The sequence below is a fragment of the Corvus cornix genome, chromosome 13 (genome assembly GCF_000738735.6).
Source record: "Corvus cornix cornix isolate S_Up_H32 chromosome 13, ASM73873v5, whole genome shotgun sequence".
Lineage (NCBI taxonomy): Eukaryota > Metazoa > Chordata > Aves > Passeriformes > Corvidae > Corvus > Corvus cornix.
In genome coordinates this window covers 15,078,581-15,101,444 of record NC_046343.1, presented here as the reverse complement: position 1 = coordinate 15,101,444, position 22,864 = coordinate 15,078,581, and the positions used below count along the sequence as shown (strand labels likewise).

At 37.9% G+C, this 22,864-nt stretch overlaps 1 non-coding gene across 1 annotated transcript; it reads left to right on the top strand.

Annotated features, from left to right (window-relative positions):
- Positions 1–314: 314 nt before the first annotated feature.
- LOC104693563 lies at positions 315–21,660 on the top strand. Its single transcript, XR_005603092.1, has 6 exons — positions 315–382; positions 4,965–5,029; positions 18,909–19,009; positions 19,565–19,647; positions 20,458–20,545; positions 20,996–21,660. It is a non-coding gene; the product is annotated as an uncharacterized LOC104693563 (transcript).
- The last annotated feature ends 1,204 nt before the right edge of the window (positions 21,661–22,864 follow it).

Sequence of the window (22,864 nt, the reverse complement as noted above, 5' to 3'; positions counted from 1 at the left end):
AATCACAGGCAAAAGGTAGGAAAAACCAAAAGACATTTGCACAATAACCAAGAAAGTCTGTCTTGAAAAGAAGTTTCTGTCTATGGAAGTGATTAAAGAATTTGCTGAGATCTTGAAGGCAGAACTTGCCCTATGACTTCTTACTCATCCCTGCTGCACTGAGGCATGAGAGCAGTAGTGAGTTTCCATATAATAGATATCCTATACATGTATAATGCTGAGAAATTTGGAAGTGTTGGTTTACTCTGAAAATTACTAAAAATTGTATTTCCCTATCCATTAGATCTTCCTGATGTGCACATTCAGTTATAACTTCTTACCTGAGGTGAAGAAGGATTAAAGGAATATTGCTACAAACGATAGCCCCCCTGCCACAGCTCAGGTAAGGATTGAGGAGCTGGGTTGATTTTCCATTGCATCAGCAGCATTTCTAGTGAGGTTCTAGACTGTGACCCATGAGCAGATAGCACAGAGAGCACTTGTGAGCACAGAGGTGATGGAATCACTGCAGCCTGGAGAGTCAGGATTACACTGAGTTCATTTAAACTGATAGTCTACAAGACTAGAAATGAAAGGGAGAAAAGTGTGTGGTGACATGATCACAGTCACAATTTAAGCACTCTAAAGACACCGTTTGAAATGGAAAATATGTTGAGTGTAAGAAGAGTATTAACAAACCTGATGCCTTTTAAGAACCTTGACAAAACAGGCAATCCAGACTGCAGAGTTTTTTCTCTTTCCTTCTAATTCATACATACAGTTTTTCCTCTGTGATTATGAATCAGCCTTAGCTCAAGTGTCCTGAAGGACATGTATTGGTCCTTATGTTAACAAATATAGATGCTCATCTAACCATAATGTTAAGTAAACATTTGCAGTCATATAGATAACCCACCATATGACTTGACATGTTCATTATTTAGACAAAATGGATTTTACTTACACACAGATCAGATGATGAGTTAAAAGCTTTCTGCAGTATCAAGTTGTTCAAGCTTTATTATAAGTAAGAATTAAAGTTTTAAATTCAGGGAAGTGTTTTGACAGCATGGGGGATTTCTCTTTAAATGTGTTTCAAATATTAAATCATGATGAAACACCATCTGTATGTGACCTTCAGAAGGTTATGATGTATGAAAAGACTTTTGGGCTGTTTTGGTAACAAGAGTATCACCCGCAATGGCAAAACAGGACAGACTGAACTTATAAACATTACCTCAGCCCCGTGCTAGAGATAACATGTTTAGTAAACTTCTCAAAATGAGCTGATACCACGAATCATCTCATTGTGATCAGCACCAGGACTATTTCCTGCTAAGACTGGCTAGCAGACTGGTATATTACTGCATCCCCAAAATATTGAGCTTAGAAAGTGAAGCTGCCTTTATTTTGTGTAAATAAATACAAGTGTTCGCTCCTGAAAGGACAAAAAGGTTGCCAGCAAATACAAATACTGGAAAATACCAGCATGCTAATGATAAAGACATTTGAAGTCCATCTGTTTTCAAGGAAATCCTATTATCTCATTGACGAATGAAAAATTTATACTTTTTAGTCTTTCCAAACAACTCTATTTATGTTTTTAATTCAGCAAAACTGGTCTTTGATATTTAAATAAGTTCTCCTATGCTACAGGATGTTTAACTTTTGGAAGTTCAAAATGCACTAGAGTTAGTACTCTACGAAATGGGAGAGAAATGTGTTCAGGTTTTGCTCTGCTCTCCATTGTCTTCTCAAACATCACTTCATTATTCATTTATTTTCCAAAAGCTAAGGAGAACAGTGCCAAGTCCACTTAACTGGGAGGGCTGGGATAAAAAAAAAGTGGAGAAATAAATGCATAAAACTAGGTCAGAGCACTTGCCTGCATTTCCAGAAGGAAAAAACTCGAATTGGTTAATGATATTTTTGGAAAAATTTCTAAGTATTAAAATATTCTATAGATATTTAAGTTTCTTTTCAGAGGACACCTCTGTGGTAACACAAGTGACATTTTGAATGTGCCTTTCCCTTGCTAAGCCTTCTTAGCAAAACCAAATGTCATTTGTTGTCTCAAAAGCTAACGACATATTTCACATGTCAGATGTACAAAGATGCTACTGAACAAAATTACAGGCAAGACATTTAAATTCTGCTGCTGCTGAAATTTCTGTCATATCTCTTTCTAATGCAGTGCACAGCAGCTCTCTGTGGTGACAGCAGAACTGGTTCTATTATGCTGCAAAGTAAATTAATACTTTGTGTGAAGGCTCAGGTCAAAATAAAAATATTTGATGGCTTGTTGTGTGCAGAAGTGACACTGTTATGTGATTAGGAAATACTGCTGCATATAAGTGGAAACCTGAACACATTTCTTTTCAAATTTCAGTTGTGTCATTTTTGAAACTATTTATTTTTAGGATCAGCATTATTAACATTTTTTGTGTCACAAGAGAACCTCATCTACCCAGAGAGCAGATGACCTTTTATAGTGGTGCATGCTGAATATGTTAAATATTATAATTCATTTCAAATAAAGAAATGGTTCATATTATTTATCTTCAACATAAAAATTTTAATGACCTTCAAAGAAAATTATGTCTAGTTTTGCATGACCTAATCCTTGACAGTTATCAGTATTTTGTTTGTCTGTCTTAGGGGCTGCAAATTTATCCAAAGTTTCAGATAAATATCTTTGAAAGACAGATGAGCTAAAAGTAAGATAATTACTGTCATATCCCACAGCAGAACTCTTCAGCACTTTTGGAAATATCACTGATAATCAGGAAATTTTCAAATTATTTTAAAATGTTGTAAGCAGAATCTTGCCTTCCCTAGGACTCCATGAGTCAGTTTTGATTCCAGTATCTATTTCTGCTTGAGAAGAATCATTAAAGAAAATACATTTGCCAGAATTACTTAGAAGAAAGATGAGATAAATTCAAAGGTTTGAAATTGCACTTAAATCCAAGTATGTGGCTCTCCTTGAGTTTAAATTAGAGGAGAGCAGTATTTAGTCATGACCTGTTATGGATTCTGAAAATGTTGAGCAATCATATTTTTGTCTCCAGTTATCCTATGGCTGTGGCAAATGGAGGCAGGTGCTGTTTGTGTGTAACCACAGCAACTAAAATCTGCCTGCACTCACTTCCCTTCGTCATCAATGAAACAAAAGAATTCTTACAGAAGAAACATTTTCCCTCCTGTTCCCTTCCTTCCTAGTTGCTACAAATGCTTCACTTAAGAAAAGAAACTAGTTTGAATTGTGCAGCCTTATAAAATGCCTTTTAAAGCATTCTGTTGCCAAAGTCTTGTTTGGCAAATGTTGTCAAGTTGTCAAGAAAGTTATTTGGCATAAAGAAAATGGGACACTTGTTTCCTCAGGGGTATATTTTCCATATTTCTGGGATTTATGTACTTGCAATGAAAAGACACCACAATGGTCTTCCATGTTTCCAAGCATCAATCAATTATTTGAATTCCCTTGTATATGTACAAAGTAGTATTTCCCACAAAAAACAAACAAAAAACCAAATAAACAACAACAAAATTTTTTTAAATAAAAAAAGAGGGAAAACAAACACCTTTCCCCATTAAAAGAAAAGGAAAATAGCAACATCGTTTTTCCCCCCTGCAACTAAGAATCATTACTGAGCAGAAATGTAGGAAATTTGTCCTGGGTTTGTAGCCCCACTCCTTTGTGTGTTACTGTGATCCACATGTTAGCACAAAGGACTATACAGCCATAAAGCTTTAAAGTTGCTCCATATTGATATTGCAGTTAAGATTGTACTTATCTGGCTGCTGTTATGATTTGAAATCTCTTCTTCTTCTGTTTGGAAGTTCAAAGAAATAATGCCATGGTCCTGCAGTAAATCCGTTCAGGAGAGACTTCACGATTTCAGTCACAAAGTTAAATACTCGTGGTATCAAAACCAACATTGCTCACCCTGAAAAAAGGACATCTGTCTTCTGCAGAGGTTCTTCCAGTTGGCCATTTGTCCAAAACTGAGTAAAAATATTTACAAAGGCAGTTGTATGTTGCTTCCAGAGGCACCAGTGAGTGAACTCCACAGTGTTCTCACAGCACACGTTTAGTTAGTCACAGATACAACACTAGCTTGAATGCCAGTCCTTACAATATCTATTTCTTTTATTTAATTTAACTTTATACTTAATGCAATATATTTATATTGCAAATCCTATCATACCACTAAATCCATTTTTCTGCTGCTAGATTTGCATTTAATTCGGGATTTGAATCATGCTCAACCTCATTGTTCCAAGTAATGGAATTTATTAGAATGGATCCACACAATACTGCACATAATGAGAATGGGAGAATCAGAAAGCTAAATTGCAAAGCCAAAAATGGAGGAAAATAAGACTGGCCATTTTGGATTACTCTATTTTGGAAGCCCAATGTGTTTCCAAGGCCTTATTTTCAAAAATTGCCACTGACCTTTCCCACAGTGCTGAGCAGGTCTGTTGCAATTTCTTACTAATCAGAATAAGTAAAAAAGCACGCTCTGTACATTTACAGAACTGGTATCAAACTCCTTCTGTAACTGAAAAGAAAATTAGAATCTTCCATTCTCAGAACTTCTGTGGCTTTCTTTTTATATTTCCTACGCTAAGATGAGGTAAACTCTCCTAGAATTTACATTCAGTTACACTCAGTACCTTCAGGAAACCCCTCTCACATAATTACAACTCTAATAATCCTTCAACTGCCACCTCAGTTTCTTCATGTGAGAGATTTTTGCCATTTGATGTTACAAATGGGCTTCATAAAGTATGAAGAGGAAGAAAAAATCTTTAAAAATCAGCTAGAAATTGATTCTTTCACTTAGTGAAAAAAGAGACTAAAAAATGAATTGAATGATCTTTTAAGGTGTTCTTAAACCAAGAGGATGTATTTTAAGAACAAATTAAATAGCGAGCAGATATTTTCCCGTAAATAAAAATTAGCTTCTTATTTCTAGGTACGTGATTTAAAGTCGAAGAGCATTTTCCAGCTACCTGTCTTGTGCATTACTGAAATGTAAAAGTAAGTAAAAATTACATATATTTTTTCATACATTAGAAAATATTTACGGGATGGAACAAAAAATTGTATCTCTTAAATATAGTGTTTACTAGTAATTTCTTATTATGTCCCCTAAATGCCACAGTGGCTTTGCTATATCCCAGAATTACAAGTACTGATAAAATTTTCTTGCTCCCCCTTCCCATCTTTCCCATGATTATCTCATAGTTTAACACACTAATTAAACTAAAATAGATTAATATTACTTTGCATTATGAATATTTGCCCTTGAAAATCATTCCTATGAAATCATTCAATCTTAAAAGCCACTTAAAATTAACCTTCCTGAATTATACTCCCAACTCCTATCCACAGTTCTGGTTGAAATAAGGTCCCCACAGATCCAGCCAGTAAACCACACTGAAATCCCACCTGATCACCTGTGTCACTGCCTGATGCTATCCCAAGAAACGGGGCTTTCTCAAAGTGAGCTTAGTGGGTCTCTGCTCTGGGATTTATAAAATGCAATAAAAAATGACAAAAAACACAAATGCAAATATATTTTAAAATATAATATTAGCATTGTCAACATGAAAGACGTTATTTACTGCACAGAGAAGAAAATATTCAGAATAGTGTAGTTTGTTTCGGGGAATGCATGAAAAAGTTTCAACAACTAACACACAGTGTTTCTTTGCAAAATAGCCCGTGCATGATGCTGAAGTGAAATGGGTTTTGCTCATTCTTGTAAAAGAAGGTCATTACCTTCTATTGTGGCTGCTCCTTTTGGATTACCTGTCTTTGCACAAGTCAAACAATAAATAAAGGTAGTCTGTTAATATAGATTAGAGGTTAAACTGTTATTTATTGTCACCTTTTATGGAGAGATTCTATAAAGGTTGTTATTGAACTTCCCTGCCTACAAAATAAGAGTCAGGTATTTATCCCAGGCAATCCATTGGCAATGAAAACAAATTACAGTCTTCCTGAGGAGGCACAGGCAGAAAATGAGCTGCAATGATGAATCCTGATGAGTAAGAGTTCCCAAATTGAAATGCGTCACAAATTCACATCAGGTTATGTCTCTGAGCATTTGAGATGAGGAAATAGTTGAGAAACAACAGATCCCCTCTTGCAATTTTTGAAGTCTTCTTTTAAACCTCGTCTGGGATTTGGATAGAGTTGAGCATGAGAAAAGTATACAGCACATTTTCATTCCTTTGAGTTTATGTAGTACAGAGAGCTATAAAAGTAAACAACAGCAACAACAAAATTAGCATTCTCTTTCATGTGTTCCTTGAAATTGAAATAGTTGAAGAAAAATCAGTGTAACAGCCACCCACTTACTGTGCCTCAATCACATTACCAGCATCCCCTTAAAGTGGTTTGTGATGGTACTTGTGCAGTGTACCCTGGATCAGAGCACACCTCAGAAAGTGGCCTGCAAAGGTTGCTGTAACCTTGAAGCCATGGAAGAACTTCATGAGTACAGAGTACAGAAGGTTCCTGTTACAGTGAATAGAAACTCCTTATCTGAACATCCTAAATTGTGAGGATGTCAGAAATCCAGACTAAGCCTCCCATAATGCTAATAATGAGAAGAGAGAAATAAAAAGGTCTCATAAATATTTTATTTTCTCTTTTATAAAGCAGACACAGTCTCCTGCTTCCTCACCCAGACTGTCTTACAGGTTAAGCCCTATCAAATTGTGACTATTTGAAAAGATTTAAAAGCCACTTCCTCCTGCAGTCCCCCAGTTCTGCTCTGTTGTCACTTCACCTGTGACCACACTGCAGGGTTACAGCAGAAGGAAACAAACCATAATGACCTTCGAATAAGAAATTGTATCCATCCAAGACATGGCCTTTTTTCCTATCCCAGCTTGTCAAAGTGTTGGCACAGTAGGCAGCAAAAAAAAGTTATGGGATCCAGCTAGAAAAGTCCTGGTAGTAAATCATCATCATGGCAAAGTGAGAGTGGGGAAGGGAGGGCTCTGCAGCCAGGTACGAGGTGTGTTAGAAGCAGTGGCAAAGAAACTGTCTGACATCGCTCCTGCATTGTCATTGCAAAGGATCACACAACTGCCTGCTGCCCTCATCACTGAGTCCTAAACAATCTGCTCAGACTGACAGAGGTAAGAGGACAGTTGTTTACTTATTGCATCTTCCTCGTTTCAAAAGCAAAATGGTCAGAAAAATGCAAATATTTTAAATGCTTGAAGAAGGCCATGATTCATTTTCCAGCTGATGTCTGGGCAAGTCCTTCTGAATTCTGCTGTGTGTAACTACTGGAGTTCCACTCTAATTGGTTGAATATACTCATTTATTCTTCAGAGTAAACCCCAAATTCTCAAATTCATTAAATGAGACAAACAGAGAAGTAAGTACTTATCAAGTGCTTCCTTACAAGTATCATTACAAAAGCTATCAGAAAACCAGCCAGGAAGCATCGTAAGGAAAGGAAGAAATTGTGGCATAAAAATAAAATAACCACATTTTACAGAAACTTCTGAAGTTTTAGGAAGAAATTCTTCCCTGGGAGGGTGGTGAGGCCCTGGCACAGGGTGCCCAGAGAAGCTGTGGCTGCCCCATCCCTGCAAGTGTCCAAGGCCAGGTTGGACGGGGCTTGGAGCAACCTGGGCTAGTGGAAGGTGTCCCTGCCCTTGGTAGGGGAGTGCTATGAGATGATCTTTAAGGGTCTCTTCCAACCCAAACCATTCTGTGATTCATTCTAAGTCCTCAGGAGGATGTTTATCTGGAAGGAAATCCAGTGGCCTAGATCTGACTGTGCTAGACACAACTCTGGAGATAATACCAGGTGAGGGAAATGCGAGATAAGACTTCAGCTCCTCAACAGCATTTTACTGGTATGTTCCTGCCAACAACCTTGCTCCACCTCAAAGTTGAAGGTCGATGGTGTTGCTCTCTTGCAGTTTATGCTCCAGTTTGGAAAAAATGTCCACACATCGGCAAAGTTTCAGTTGTCACAAAGTTTTGAGACAAAGCATTTTGTTTGCATATGGGTTTTTATGAAATGTGCCTTGCTTTTCATTGTTCTAATTGCCTGATTCAGAAATCTGTCATTTTAATGACCAAAGATTTTCTTCTTCCCCTCTTAGTCTTGGAAAAGACCAAAATCTCACTGCTTGTACAGGCATCCACACAACAATGTTGGAGTGAATAGTGTCACATGCAGTTCAGTGAACACCTAAACAATCTGTTCCAAAGTGCTTCCATTTACTGGTGACACCAGCAAAGCTTAGACAAATGAAGAGGAGCACTGGAATTGCTAATTGTTAATAATAATATATTATTATATATTATATCAATACTATTATTGTTTCCTTCTGAAAACAGTTTAATGGGATGTTCCAAGGCTTATTAACCAGGTTGCCCTTCACATCATGGACTGTTTTCACTGTCCTAAAATTTTAACTATCTGACAGGTGTACAGAGCTTTATTTAAAGTGACTTTATGTCACTTCCCAGCTGCTGTATCCTGTAGCCCCTGGGTTACCCATGACAGACTCATTAATCTGGCAGCTCTATAGAGACGAGGTGGGAATGCTCCAGTGACTCACAATCGAGCTTCACCTTAGACTGAAGTATATTGGTAGGTGGGAATTTAAATTTTTTCTGCATCAACTGTAATATTTTACTTGCTCATTTTTAGGTTGCCCATTTGCAGTCAAGTAAAATCAAATTTAGGGAGCTTTTAAACCAAAATTTGATCTTATGTATTCAAAGACCTCTAGAGCTGCACTACGCAGAATATTAAAGATGCTTCTTTGCTGCCAATTCTGCTTCCCAGCAGCAAGGAAAGAGGGATTTAATCAAGTGAAAGTGCCTGGGCTAAGTGGTAAATCATGCAACACTGTTCAGGAGTGGGCAATGCCAGCCTGGTTAGGGACAGTAGACTCTACATCCAAAGCATTTAAAATATACTTTATTGCACCAGCAGTTGCCAGCAAATTCTTGCTAATGTGATCAAAGTGTTAATGAACAATGACATGAAAGTTGTTTCTGACAGCTTTTTCAAAAAGTGACCGAGGTCAGGCTGCCCAGTAACATTCAGCAGCTGATAGGCCTTTGTGTCAGAGAAATTGTTAAGAAAAAGGTGATAAAACAACTTTACATGAATCATTTTGGTGAAGTGTTTTAACCTTCTGATTTTGGAATGACTGCATACTTGTATTTGTGAATCTTTTCATGGCACTTTTATTTTTCCATGGTAGAGTATCAGAATCAAACCTGTAAGAATTAAAAGATGACCTTCTTGAGAGTAAACCCAATGAGTAGGTTATAAAACACTGAGTATCAGAGAGCTGATGAATTTTTGCTTCCCCGAAGGTTGATTTGCAAGAGGGGCTAGGATTTGTCATATGTACACAATGCACATTCCTCTGATGAGATATGATGATTAAAGTAAGTCAGAGTAGGATTTTACACTTCCAGATTCCTCTCTTTGTGATTCTTTATAAACATTTCTTACACATTTACACTGAAAGTTCTTGCTAGAGGAGAAAGCTATAAAAAAGCAGGCACTGAAGCAATATAACCTAGGTGTCATAAAAAGCTTGGGCAGTAAAATGTCATCATCTCTCCAGAAAATAAATGTTCTCATGACTTTCAGTGGAGCCCCATTTTTTCCTTTAAGTGCTAAGGTGGGGTCAGGATGAGCACAGAGCAGCAACACCAAAATGATCCTAAAGTCCAGTGATCAGTTGTTGGTATCAACCGAAGTACCAAAGACCACAAGTCATGATCAGATGATAAGGTATAAAAGTGACCTATGTATATTACTAAGGGATATGTACCAGACCAAAGTAATTATCTAAGCAGAGCCCTTTTATTCTGTGATCTTGGTGTCCCTACTTTCTTTCTTCCTTGGTTTTAGAGTCACACAAAGATTTTTACTCTTTGGTTGCTGAAATGACACTGTACTTTAACCGTTCAAGGCCAAGCTTTTGGTTGTATTCAAATCTTCACTAAGAAAAATTTTGTACTTCTGGTTGAAAAACGTTCTTGTGCTCTCATGGATTTAGTTCAGAGATGGCTCCTTAGGATCCCTCTGGGTCTCTTTCTGAGAGTAACCTCTGCAGTTACTGTAATAAAAACCTGCAGATTAATTGCAACCATGAACAAGGAGCCTGACCAGCAGTGAACACTTTATTTTGTAGCTGCTCATTTTTCTTATTATCTCCATTGTAAGAGTATAAATTCAAAGTAAATATCTTTGAGGAATATTAATTCAAATGAAAATTACAGGAGGGGTTTTGTGAATAAGATATTGAGACAAGTGCACTCAGAAAAGGTGAATATTTACACAGGTAAAGAAGTTTTCAGTTTCATAGGTTCCTTGTTTAAGTTATCTCTTACAATTGTCAGCAACAAAAAACCTGCACTATTTTGCATAAATTGGCAATTAATGTCAGAACTTTTTTACCATTTCTATTTTACTTAATTTCAGTATATCTCATTTAACTTTGGAAGGAAATTTATAGTGATTTACATGTCCCAGACGTGTCAAAAGAGATATTAAGCAGTATTAAGCCTGAAGAAATAATCCCGCTTTATTTCGTTCCTTCTGAGGACTGTGCAGAGGAATAATGTGAATGGATTAGGAACTTGGTGTAATACCTGTCAAGTAATGTTATCTGTGAATGTGCATGAATTCTCCAAAGTTAAACTAACTAACTGTTCTATATCAAATTCCTCAAATTCTCGAGGAAGGTAGGAACAAAAATAACCTGTTAAATCAGCTTGCAAAGCTCCACTTTCAGTGGGCCATCTTTATTTTCTTGGTTTGTACAGAGCCTAATCCAGTGCTTTGTAAACATGTTGTCTCTGTTGTTTCTGCACCTTCAGTGGGAGCCAAGCAGAAAAGGGGGAACTTTGGCCAGGTAATTTCAGTCCTTGCAGCCACATCAGAGTGCCTGGATCTGCAAATGTCCAGGGTGCACAGCTCCACAGGCACATCCATTCTTTTGGAATGTGCGGCCAGCAAAGCTGACTGACCCTGTCAGGGAGCTCCTTCCTGTTGCTGCTCAAGGTTGCAACTGAATAAACTAATTTTGGGAAGCAAGTCTTGCCTGGCTGCAACAGACAGCAAATAGAGCACCCTTTTACTTAAATACTTTGCCACACTCCAGAAAGTATACCTGGGATGTCAAGGGAGAAAGTCTCACAATGTAAGCTTATAAAAGTCCAGGAAATTACCTTGTCTGCTGCTGAGGGGCAACTAAACCAGCTGCTGGGCTGGAATAGGATATTTAGATTGCAAGCACTTATAAAATATGCAATTCTGCACAGGATCCACACAGTCTGGATTTTAGACTATCTATGATGAGGGTAGAAGGTACATTGTGTAAGTATTAATTAGGTCTGGATTTGAACCTGAAGAAAAAGCTTTTATGGAACCTTTTACTGATGTCAGCTGTGTAGTGCCTCCAGCAGAAAACACATTTTGTGAGTTTATTGGTGTCAGCACACAACTGACATAGGCACAGAAAGCAGACAGGCAGCTGGCACGGCAAACGTGCCTTACCTTGTACCTGGTGATGTCTGGAATCTGTTTCTCACCCTACTGGAGGCATCACAGGTCCATCATGTGCAGGGAAACAAGGAGGCCAGGGCACTGAAAGGGTGCCTGGATTTGTAAGGCAAGGACACTGTCAGCTGATACCAGCTCTTGACAGCCACATTCCACTTTGTGAAATTTATATATAGTGCTATTTCTTGCTCAGGCAGTTTGAAAATGTTAGGATTGACTTCCTTTATTTACCACTAAATCCAGCTCCTGTGTTATTTGTGGGAAGGGGAAGCACCTCCCATTTCTTTGTGCTGTGGTGTTGTTCCAGCATGTCTGCAGCATCAGCCTGATAACCAAATTACACAGACCCTCTCCACGATTTATCTGGCTTCCAAATTTGTTGAAAAATGAACAAAATATAAAAGGGTTGTGAAATATATCTCTGGTTAAATGTCACTGTTAAAATATCAAAATGCACAGAAATGGGGATTATGTATAACTATAGACGTTTTGCTGCATTTAAATGTGCCTAATTTGTCATAAAACAATTTCTCTGTGGTTCCAAAGAAATCTAGTAATGTCATAAGAGATTTCACCCATTTAGAGTTTACAAGAGAAGTTATCAACTGTCAGACCTCTTCCTGGAACAGTCTTCAAATTCTTTTTTTTTTCTTTTTGAGGAGTTTTGGGTTACTTTTTCTCATACAGTTTCATAGCACATTTTAGATTATTTTTATTAGATAAAAAATGAAAGCAATGATATATATGTAAAATTTATCTGAACAGGACAGACCTTGAAAAGAAACATAATTTTGGCATTAATTATTATTGAATTTCTTACCTATAAACCAAGTTTGGTGAGGCAACAGGGAGAAGGTCCTGATTCCCAATTTTGAAAACATAGAATCATAGAATTGTTTAGGAAAGAAAAACTTCTAAGGCCATCAAGTGAAACCATTCCCCCAGCACTGCCAAGGCCACCACTAAACCATGTCCCCAAGTGTCACATCTACATGTCTGTTAAATCCCTCCAGGGACAGTGACAGGTCTTAGTCTTTGATGCTAAGTAGCTGCCACAAAATGATCACACCTAATAACTGATTCACTCCTGTCATAGCTATCTCAGAGCAGTCTTGCTCCCAGCTGAAAAGCTGTTAAATTCCAGCTGAAATAACTGATTTCACATGTTCTCCCTTCTGCTGAGAGAATCTGAACAAACTCCAGTATTTCAGTTTGCTTATTGGTTTCAGAACACAATGCAACTTTTCCATGTGTGCACGTCCAGCATGGCAGCTCACCCAGGTACACACCTGGTGGGTTTTGTGCAGACACAGACACAGCCAGGACATGCAAACGTCAGGTTTTGCACAAGATAAATGCACAAGCCTGAGCTGAAGACTGGAGAACTTCAGTAGGAGGAGGTCCAGCTGTCCCTGTCTCTCAGCTGTCACTGCAGTCAGCAGAAGGAAAAAGGCTTCCTTTTGAGTTGTTTGAATATGCCTGAATTCCCTCCCGTGGATGGCACTGGGAGGGATAATCACTCTGCCAGTACAGAGTGTGAGCAACTTCCCTGTGTGTTTGTATTCCTTTCCCCAGCTACAGCCTTCCCCCTGAGATCACAGGCTCCCTGAGTGGGAAGCTAACACAATGTGCTTTTAAGGCAGTGGCATTAATTATTTGACATCTATTAGATACTTGTCATTTTCACATTTGGGCTCAATCACCAGCCTTTTCAGGCAAGCATGTTGAAAAAGCTTTCCCCCTGCTTTGCCTAGCACGCTCTGATTGTGGGAAGGAGGGCATCTAGCGGCTTCTCTCTTGTTGCTCTGCAGTTCCACCTTTCTATCTTTCAGAGACTGTAATACTGAGAGTGCGTTAGGTGGAATTTGTGGCACAGTTGTATTTATAGAGTATGAACGGTGTTGCAAAAGTGAAGTCTTTATTTATGAAATAAATAAAGAATTTGTAAAAAGCCGTAGTTACAGGGAATGCCCATTCAAACAGCCAAGACAGGAATTGGTTCAGGATGTTTTGTTGTGCCTCCTCCTGGCCATTTCACGAGTTAATCAAAAAGGAGTCTTCTGATAGAGTAACAAAAGTAATCAAGCCTGTAATTTCAAAATGATAACACCATTTCCCTGAGCAGAATGCTATTGTTTTGTTCAATTCTCATTTCTGTACCTCTAATGTTAATAGGGCATTTCATGTAGTAATGTATGCAAGCTGGCAAATGAAAAATACTACGGATAATTATAATAGAAGCAGCTAATACAAGCTGTAATATCTACATCATGTCTCTTACAGTTTATGGTATTAAATTCATTTAAATGAAGAAGGGATAATTCGCAGTGTAGCAAATTATAAACTTAACTTACTGGTATTAACACACTCCCTTATTTCTCTCTGCAATATTTCAGGCACTCTGTTGTTACTGCTATGAAAATCTAGGAAGATAAAAGAGCTGTGGTGAAATATCTGTAAGCAATGTCATCTCAGTCAAAAGGGCTCTGTGTTTTCCAAAACGCAAACTGGATTCTCTGATTTCTTAGGCACTGGAGACAATTTCAAAATTCCTTGCTTTATAAACTTGCTTTCCCTGGGTGGGTGAACAAAATCTTTTTAAACAGCATTTGGTGTGAAAGGATGTAGAGAAGTAGATATAAGTGTCCCTGAGAACTAGAAGCAGACACAGTTCTATGGCTCTAGACAGATGCATGTGAACAAGTAAAGGTTCACAATTGCTGTCAAGCCCTGTATCATTTCAATGGGCTTATTATGAGCTGCTAAAATATTTGATAGCATCAGAAATCAATTCTATTGTGAAATCCAGAAAGCATGAGAAATTTCTAAATGCTTCTTGAAAATCTTCCACTCAACTCATTAATGTATCTGAATTTCACTTTAAAAACCACTGCAAGACCAGTTGTGCTTCCAAATTTCAGTGGCTCTGAATTTGCATGCCAAGCTTTCACCAGTAGCTCTCCCTTTCCATGATATAGGGACTATGAAGAAAGCAAAAATATTTGTGAATCTCCCAAAGGTCCAGTAAAAATAGCATTTATGATTAATTGCCCAAATTATCCCACCAGAATATAATTGATATTTACTGTTCATCTTTTAAAAACCTCTGCACCTAGTTACCTCACTTTACTAAAAAATTGAGCAGCACAAATGTTATACATGAATGAGCCACAGGAAATATACCTTTATTTTTGCATAAAAGATATTTATACCAACTAAGCAGTTTCAGCACACAATTCCATCTGTATTAGCATTAGATGTGCATTTGTCATCAGTTATTGAATATTCCAATCTTTTACAGGCTATATAATTACCTTAAATACTACATTTAAGAACCACTTAAAAGCTTAAAAGCTATAGTTCAGAATCTATTACACATATTTTATATCCATATTACTACACATAAAAAACTTTCCAGATCACCAAGTGGAGACCTTCCAGACTATCTACAAAGCATAAGCTTATGCTATTTATAGTTTAAATCATTGCATTTCTGCTGTGAAAGGCTGCAGTGGTTTTCATTCTGTAGGTGCAACACTAGATGTTCTTAATCAAGTATTTTTAAAACATTCTCAGGAAATTGTTTTATGTGTTACATAATGAAACGTAACGTGACATTATGTGCTACATAATTTCTTGGAGTTTTCTGGCTGCAAACTCAAGCAAACAGGTTTCACCCATTATACTATGCCACAAATATATATTTTAACTCAGGGTTTACTTTTCCTATTTCACAAGCATGTATTAAGGGAAGGCCATTTGCTTAGCACTCTTTTCCACCTGCCACTCTTTGCCTTAGCTACTTGGATTGTAACTTCTAAAGACAAAGTCTGGCTTTTGCTTTACTGTCTTTGTACCATGATTTGGTCAAACTTTTTTTTGGCCTTCGACATTTACCTGTTTTCATCACTTAAAATGTGACATGTGCTCCAGAGCTTATGAAATACAGTATTTTTTCAGAAATTACTGTCATTCGTCATGGTTGCATGGTATTTTGTGTGTGTTGGTTTAGTTACTATTTGACTTTCCTTTCAATCTGGATTAAACATTTTTATACTCAGGCGATGGTAAAAAATCAGTTTCTCTTTTGTCAAAGCTTTTCATGTGAAAGTTTAATAACATGCATTGAAACTTTAAACTCTCCTATTAAACCCACTAGGGAATTTTTTATGAAATCTAAAGCCTTCAAAGTAACAGCAAATGGTAATATTTTCAATAAAAGCTTACAAGGCACTTGGGGATATGGTTTAAGGGTGATTATGGTGGTAAATGGTAGGATTAGATGAACCTGAAGGTCTCTTTCAGCCTTGGTGATTCTATGATTTCCTTGTCTCATCTGTTGCTGCAGTGGTATAAATATGGCTTCCTTAAAAGACAGACTCTATTAATGTTTATAAGCTGCTCACTAAAATATTGTTTGATTTTGAAGTCAATACATTTTTTTCTACTTCCCACTAGAACAATTGCTTTAAAACTTCTTTGTAACCATAAGATACAATAAAGGATCCTGGCTTCTCTCTGACTACACAGGAAAATAATTTTGTATATCCTTTGTTTTCAAACTCTCCCGTCCAATGGTTATGTATTTAACTGTTCTATTTTGCCCAAAGTTACACTCAAGGTAATTTTACTTCAGGGGTGAGGAAGGCAGTTCTGTAGAGTGATCTGCCTGCTTTAGCTGCCTGCAATGCTTGCTGATTCACATCATAACCCTAATTCTGCATCCTGAAATATATTGCTAGTCTTCCTGATCTTTTCCCCTCCTTAGAGAACCGGTTTGGTCATAATTCTGTCTTTATCAGGGATTCATGAAAGTGTCTGAACAGCTTCACCTGCCATAACCGAATGTGTTGTCCGAAAGCCTCTGGGGCCAGAGGGGTTTTGTGTGTTAAAGCCCCCCACACAGCCAGAGCAGCCCGTGATTAAAGAGAGGTACAGCCAGCTTCAGCTCTGGGTGTCTTTGCACATAAACCTGTGAGTTTACCTCAGGCAAAGAGCAAACTGCAGCTCATAAACTGAAATGCTGATGTGAAATTGCTAGCAACACCTACGAGAACGCTCCTCATAGAGGTATAACTTAATAATTTAAACCTGTAATTTCAGTGTTTCAGTTTGAAATATTGCCTCATAAAGAAAATCCAGAAAGTGTTTCAGTTCCAAGTAAGTTTGAGTGTAGAAATTAAATCTCTCTTACTCTCTTTTTTCCTCCTTAAAAAAAATGCCATGTACAGTCAATCTCCTGCACTCTTGGTCACCTTGCTGGATAATATCTCACATAATTGAAGATTATTTTTAGAAAGGCCCTGCCTTTAAGAAACACTCTATTTGGTTTGTGCAATTAGTTCTGGCAATTCAGTTTATTGTACCTATTTTGAATCTAATTTTTCTGGTCATTCCAATATCCTGGTTTTCCTTCTACTGTTAGTTTACTGAAGAATTTAAGTACAATGTGATAGATTATTTATAGGATGTGGGAAAAACATCCAAATATAGAAAGTAAACTGGCAGAAACAGGGGTTTATCAGTTGAAGCATTCTGCTTTACAGGTTAGTGAAGCAAATAACTGCTCCTTCTACTGACACACATTTTTTCAGGACCTTGCTAGGATACCATTTTGCTTTTTTGTATCTATATTTGTATAAACTTTTGTCGGTTCTTTTGTATATAGAAGATAGATAAAACCACCTTGCATGTGCATTTGTACACAGCTGTATTTTGTATTCTACCAGCAAAATCAGCAGCTTCAGCTGGACTTTTTCCTTAGAGGCCCACAGAAAGGGCGCAGCCAAATTGTTTGTGCTGGGGTGCTGGCAAGAGGTTGTAAACTGAAAGACTGTAGTACAGGAATTAGTGCATGTGTGAAGGGCTTCCTGCTCTGCGTTTCTCATCTCCAGAAAGCCCCACAGTGTAAGCAGCATATCATGTTTTCTCTTTGAATCACAGTTTAATTGTGCCAGACCAGAAAATGCTGTTCTGAGTTGCAATTCAGCTTCCCCTGCAGTCACAAACCAATACATTTAGAATGCTTTATTTTAAAGAAGAAGTACCATGAAAGCACATCCCAGGCACACCTTGTCCATCTGTTCTCTACTGCACGTCCAAGTAATTCCATTCTCCTCTGAGGTGCTGGTAATTTGTCCTCCACTGGTGCCAAACAGCAAGTTCAAAATACAGATGAGTGCTGAGCAGCAGGAAAAGTGGTTCCAGTAAATTAAAGTGCTGACAAACATTCCCCTGCTTGGTGTCCCTGGCTTTAAGTACTACAGCACACACTGGGGAAGAAATGAGCAGTTCCCAAGCCCAGGTCATCAGTTAGCAGCTTTTGTTGATTCCAACTCAAGTCAGGTATGTGCATCTGAGGGCAGTGTTCATTGCTAAATTAACACTGAGCACGGTCTAAATGGATAAATCTGTCTAGTAAAGTGCCTCTCTTGGCTTCCATGAATTTAGGTTCATTATTAAGCTTTGCTCAAATAGTATAAGTTACTATACTCCATATGAATTTAAACTGATGACAAAAAGGAACTACCTGTTTATAAATTAGTTGCTGCAACACACAATAAGCTCTCCACAGGCAGGGCCTCAAAGGACAACAGGAAATTTTTCACCATTCACCACCCCCTGTTGGCACCTCCGTCCTCTCTCCTCCATTTCTTCTTCAGCTCTTGCAGCATTTGCAGTTACTTTTTACCACCCACTCCTAAAATTGTGACTCCCCCAGGACTCTTGCAACCTGCTGACCTCTCACATCCTGGAAGAGAGACACACCTCGGGACTTTCCTTGCTGAGAGAAGCAGGAGGCAGCGAAGGCCTCGGGCTGCCCGTGTGGGGGATCTGCACATCCTCCTGCTGGGGGTGCTGCTGGCAGCGAGGGACCAGCTCATCCCGGCTGTGTTAACAGCGGTGTCCTCTCTCTGGGGGAAAGAGCTGTGTTCCTGCTGCCTGCAGTCCCCACCAGCGCTGCAAGTGTTCCAGGCCAGGCTGGACAGGGCTTGAAGCAGCCTGGTCCAGCAGAAGGTGTTTCCTGCCCATGGCAGGGGGTTGGGACCTCTTACCTCTATGGTGCCTTCCAACATAAACCATTTTACAGCTCATGTTGGCGAAGTGTTGGAGGACTGTCTCCTGTGCAGGGACTTCACCCTGTGCAGGGCAGTGAGCCACAGGAGCCCAAGGGAGCTGTGCCCTCACCGAGAGCCTTTTTGGATGGCACTCGAAGGGGGACACACTGACTGTCTGCTCTAGAGCTGAGCACCCTCTTCCTCACGTCATTGCACCCCTTCTGAAACCACCCCAAGGTGAAATAACCCCTCTCACCGTTTTTTCCCCCGTTTTTTAATGTTGAAACAGCTTTCCAGTGACTGTCACACACTTCAGCTTGCCCGAAGGTGTCCTGACGTGTAAGGAGAGCCAAGCAGGAAGAATGGGGGAAGAACAAGCCCGGGGATCTGGTATTTAATCTCAGCTCTGTTACTGACAGCGCCAAAGGAGTGTTGGAAGGTCTCCTAAAGAACCTCAGATCATGGTGTGGCCTGGGCAGAGGGGTGGGGGTGGGGGGGAGAGGCACCACACCAGACAATCAACACGACATTTTGTGTGTGCTTTAGATTTCCCTTCCACAAATTGATGTCACAAAACAATTGCAATGCCTTCTTAGATCTCTCAGAAAGTTTTCAATTAAAAAAATACAGGGATATGTTTGAGGAATTCTTCATCACCATTACACATACACTTATTCTCTGTTAGTAATTCCACACTGAACTCCTGAAAAAATTCTGAAACCCTGTTGCTAAAAGAAAGTAAAATAAATAGAATCCAAGCTTTTGATTCTTCCTCAAGAAGAATTAAAACTGTTTGACCCCTTAGACACCACTTTCAAAAAACACTAATGAAAATAAGGTTTAGTTATTATATTTTTAAATGCTGTGATATATTTAATGTGAGATATATACATTTATATATTTTGTACATACTAATCTTTAAAAATTTGGGGGTCGTCTTTTTAGGATCCTTGTCCCTGACTGATGAACTCAACATAAAGCCACTGACTGAAGGGAAAAGAGACTCAAACAAAGAATCTGTGTTAAATGTATGTTAGATTTTTTGGTCATGCTTCTTAATGTGCTGAGGTTTTCTACGTAAAGAATATTATTTATGAATCACGCAGAGTTTTTCCAGATTTTATTTTCAGAATTTCTGAACAATAAGTAGAGAGCTTATAGCTAGCCCAGAAATTGTGTTATGTGCACTTCTCTTTGAAATTCTTCATAAGGAAAAGAAATTCCAAAAAAAGGAGTATAGTATACCTTTGAAAATTCAAATTATACTTCATTTCAAATGGTTTCTAGTCTTAATTTCCTCTAGATTTTGACTAGTTTTTAATTAAATGTTAAAGGCAGGGAATATGATTTCTAAAGTAGGCAAAAAGACGTTGATTATAAAGTAATTACAAATGTTTCTGGGCATGTTTTGCCAGGTTCATTAACACTCAGCGCTAATAGTGACCAGGTGTGTGCTTCACGTTAATGTCACTGTAGCTCCATCTTGTGGCTGAATGATTATTCTCGATTAATTTTCGATTCTGTAGGAAAAGGTTGGTCGAAAACAAACATGAAAAATGACGAGGAGAGGAAATTGTAGGCATGATTAATTTCATTGCCATTGTTTACATAAGAAAAAAGTGACAGAAGAAAACCCAACCCTGAGTGTTTAGTACTCACTTTCCGTGGTTGTCATTTAGAATGTCTAAGTGGATAATTATAAACTGGGGGAAGTTTTAGTTAAAATATTATTTAAGAAAATGAAAGAAAAGATTTCATGAGTATTATGGTTATCTGGATCAATGAGTTTATGAATCATATATATCCTGCCAGTCACGTTTTGTTCCTATTTCATACAGGTGATCAAACATTCTGATGGGCAGTTTAACCTTGAGGCTGTGATTAAAAGTGTTGACACAATGTCCACTGAGTTGAAGAAAATAAATGGTAATTCTGACTTCATCATCCAAGTTCCAAGCTCTTGAACAAGAAACTGTTTAAGACATTGTTCTAAGAGTGTGCAGCTGTGAATGGCCTGGTTCTCTATGTCAGGCAACTAGGTTTTAATGCAATGAAGCAATAGATTTGCTCTTGTGTTTTGAAAAATTAATGAAACAGAGTAGTTACAGAGCAATGGAATCGTGTTAGTTATCCATGGGAAACACCTGTTAGGTGATCAGTCATTCCTTTGTAGGAACACTGACAGTCTTCTAGAGCAAATATTACCAATATGCTAACACCAAACTGAATTTAACCATCTCGAAGTAAGCGAAACAAGGCAACCCTTCAACTTTTTGAATGAGTTGCTAGATGACCACTAAAACAATGCTGTATGTAGATTATCATTCACTGCCATTCAGTAAGTACCATGGTGATGCACTGCCCTTTGTCTTTCAGTGGAAAGCCAGCTACTGCTTTGTGACCTTATTTTGAATTTCAACAATCCTGTGAAAGCCCAAGATTCCAGAGAAGCTGAAGAAAAGACTTGGAGTTTGACAGATTAAGTAACATCTACTTTCATGTATTGTCTTCTATTAATACTGCTGAAGCTGCTGCTTCTTCCTCTTCTTTCTTCTTCATCTTCACCTTCTTTCTTTTAATTAAGTTTGAACTGTACTATGATAGCATGGTTTCCTGTAGTTAGACTACTTTTATTTTTAAGCTAAACATGTGGAATGGAAAAAAAAGTAGGTTATTGTTTCTGAGAGGGGTTTTTCAACCCACATGTCCCAAATTAAGCCCACTAGGGCTGGAAAGACTGATGTAATTAATTTTAAAGGTCAGGAAACTGGGCATGAAGTTTTTCACATGGTTTTCTCCTTTTAAACAAAAACGTGTTGGAAAAGTAACAAAAGATTTGAAATATCTTCAAGTCATTGCTCTCTTATCTCACTTGTGCTCCAGGAAACAGGATAAGAAACTGTAAGTGAAGGAGAAACTGCAACTTGTGTTTTCAGCTGCCTTCCTCATCTTAAAACTGTTGCTGAGGAGGGGGTCAAAGAGCAGATTACTTCTGGAAAACCAAATGTACTTTTCATTCCATAAGTGGAGTAGTAACGACTCTCTAATGCAACTAGTTACAAAAGCAGGGAGGAGTTGGTGGCTGAAATACTCTATCCTGAAATTTTCTTGGCCCAAAATTTGCACAGCCACTATTTTCATGTAATTCATTACAATTAATATTCAATCGTACTTTACTTGTTGACATGTTTGAATGTTGAGATGTATTTTTGTTCTTATGCCAAATATACTTACCTGAATAATCAAATGGAGATTTATTCTACTTAAAAAAAAATATGCAGTGTTAGAATTTGTTATGCTGGTTTATATTTTATTTCTCTTTCACTGGTGAGATGATTTAAAATTAATAAAACACAATTCCGTAGGAGGTGTTTCTGCATTGTCAGATTTTTCAAGGTAGGGCAATGGAATAGAATTACAGCTCACAAGAGTCAGTGCTGATATGAGGGATGTTGTTCTTAATTTTAACATTTTTGGAAAAGATAGATTAGAACTGACTTTTCTTTCACCAGATTAGTAATGAGTTTTTTAAAATATTGGGCTAGAAGCAGCTTTTGTCAGATGAAGAATTTTTTAAATTTTATTTTTCATCTTTATTTTTGGACTCGTAGTTGCATGGAAATGAACTTTGCTAACTTTGAATTCCAGCTCTTAGCTAAACATCTTAGAAAGGAACATTTACAAAACATATAAGTAAAACTGTTTGTGAAATCTGATTATATTATCTGGGAAGCTTTACAGATTGCATGGAAGGTATTTTCTACCTTGAATTTTGGTTCCAGTGTTTTAACTGATACAGACAAAAATGGCTCTAAAGGAGAAAACGTGTAACCAACTCTGTCATAATTATCAAACCAAGGTCTTCTTAGAACACAAAGGAAATTGAAACCCAGGGGAATGAATTGGATAAATCAACTGCAACTTGTATTTTTGAACTGAGAATGTCCCTATTTTTCTTTTAAAAATACAGTAAAACAAAAAGCAGTAGTGCAAGAGGAACTAAGTTTGGCCTGACTGTGTGCTTTCTAAGAGATTTGGGGGGGTTCTGCCACTTAAGGATCACATGATAATAGTATTATTGATGTACTCCTTGTAAAAATGTAATTGCTTGGTTCAGTCAGAAAGACACAGCTGAACAGAGGTTTGTGTGGAGAGAATCTTCTTCCTGAGTGAGGTTAGAGAATTCTAGGAGATGCAGAGTTCCAGCTGTGGGCTGAGGCATGGAATCCTCAGTGGCCCGACAGA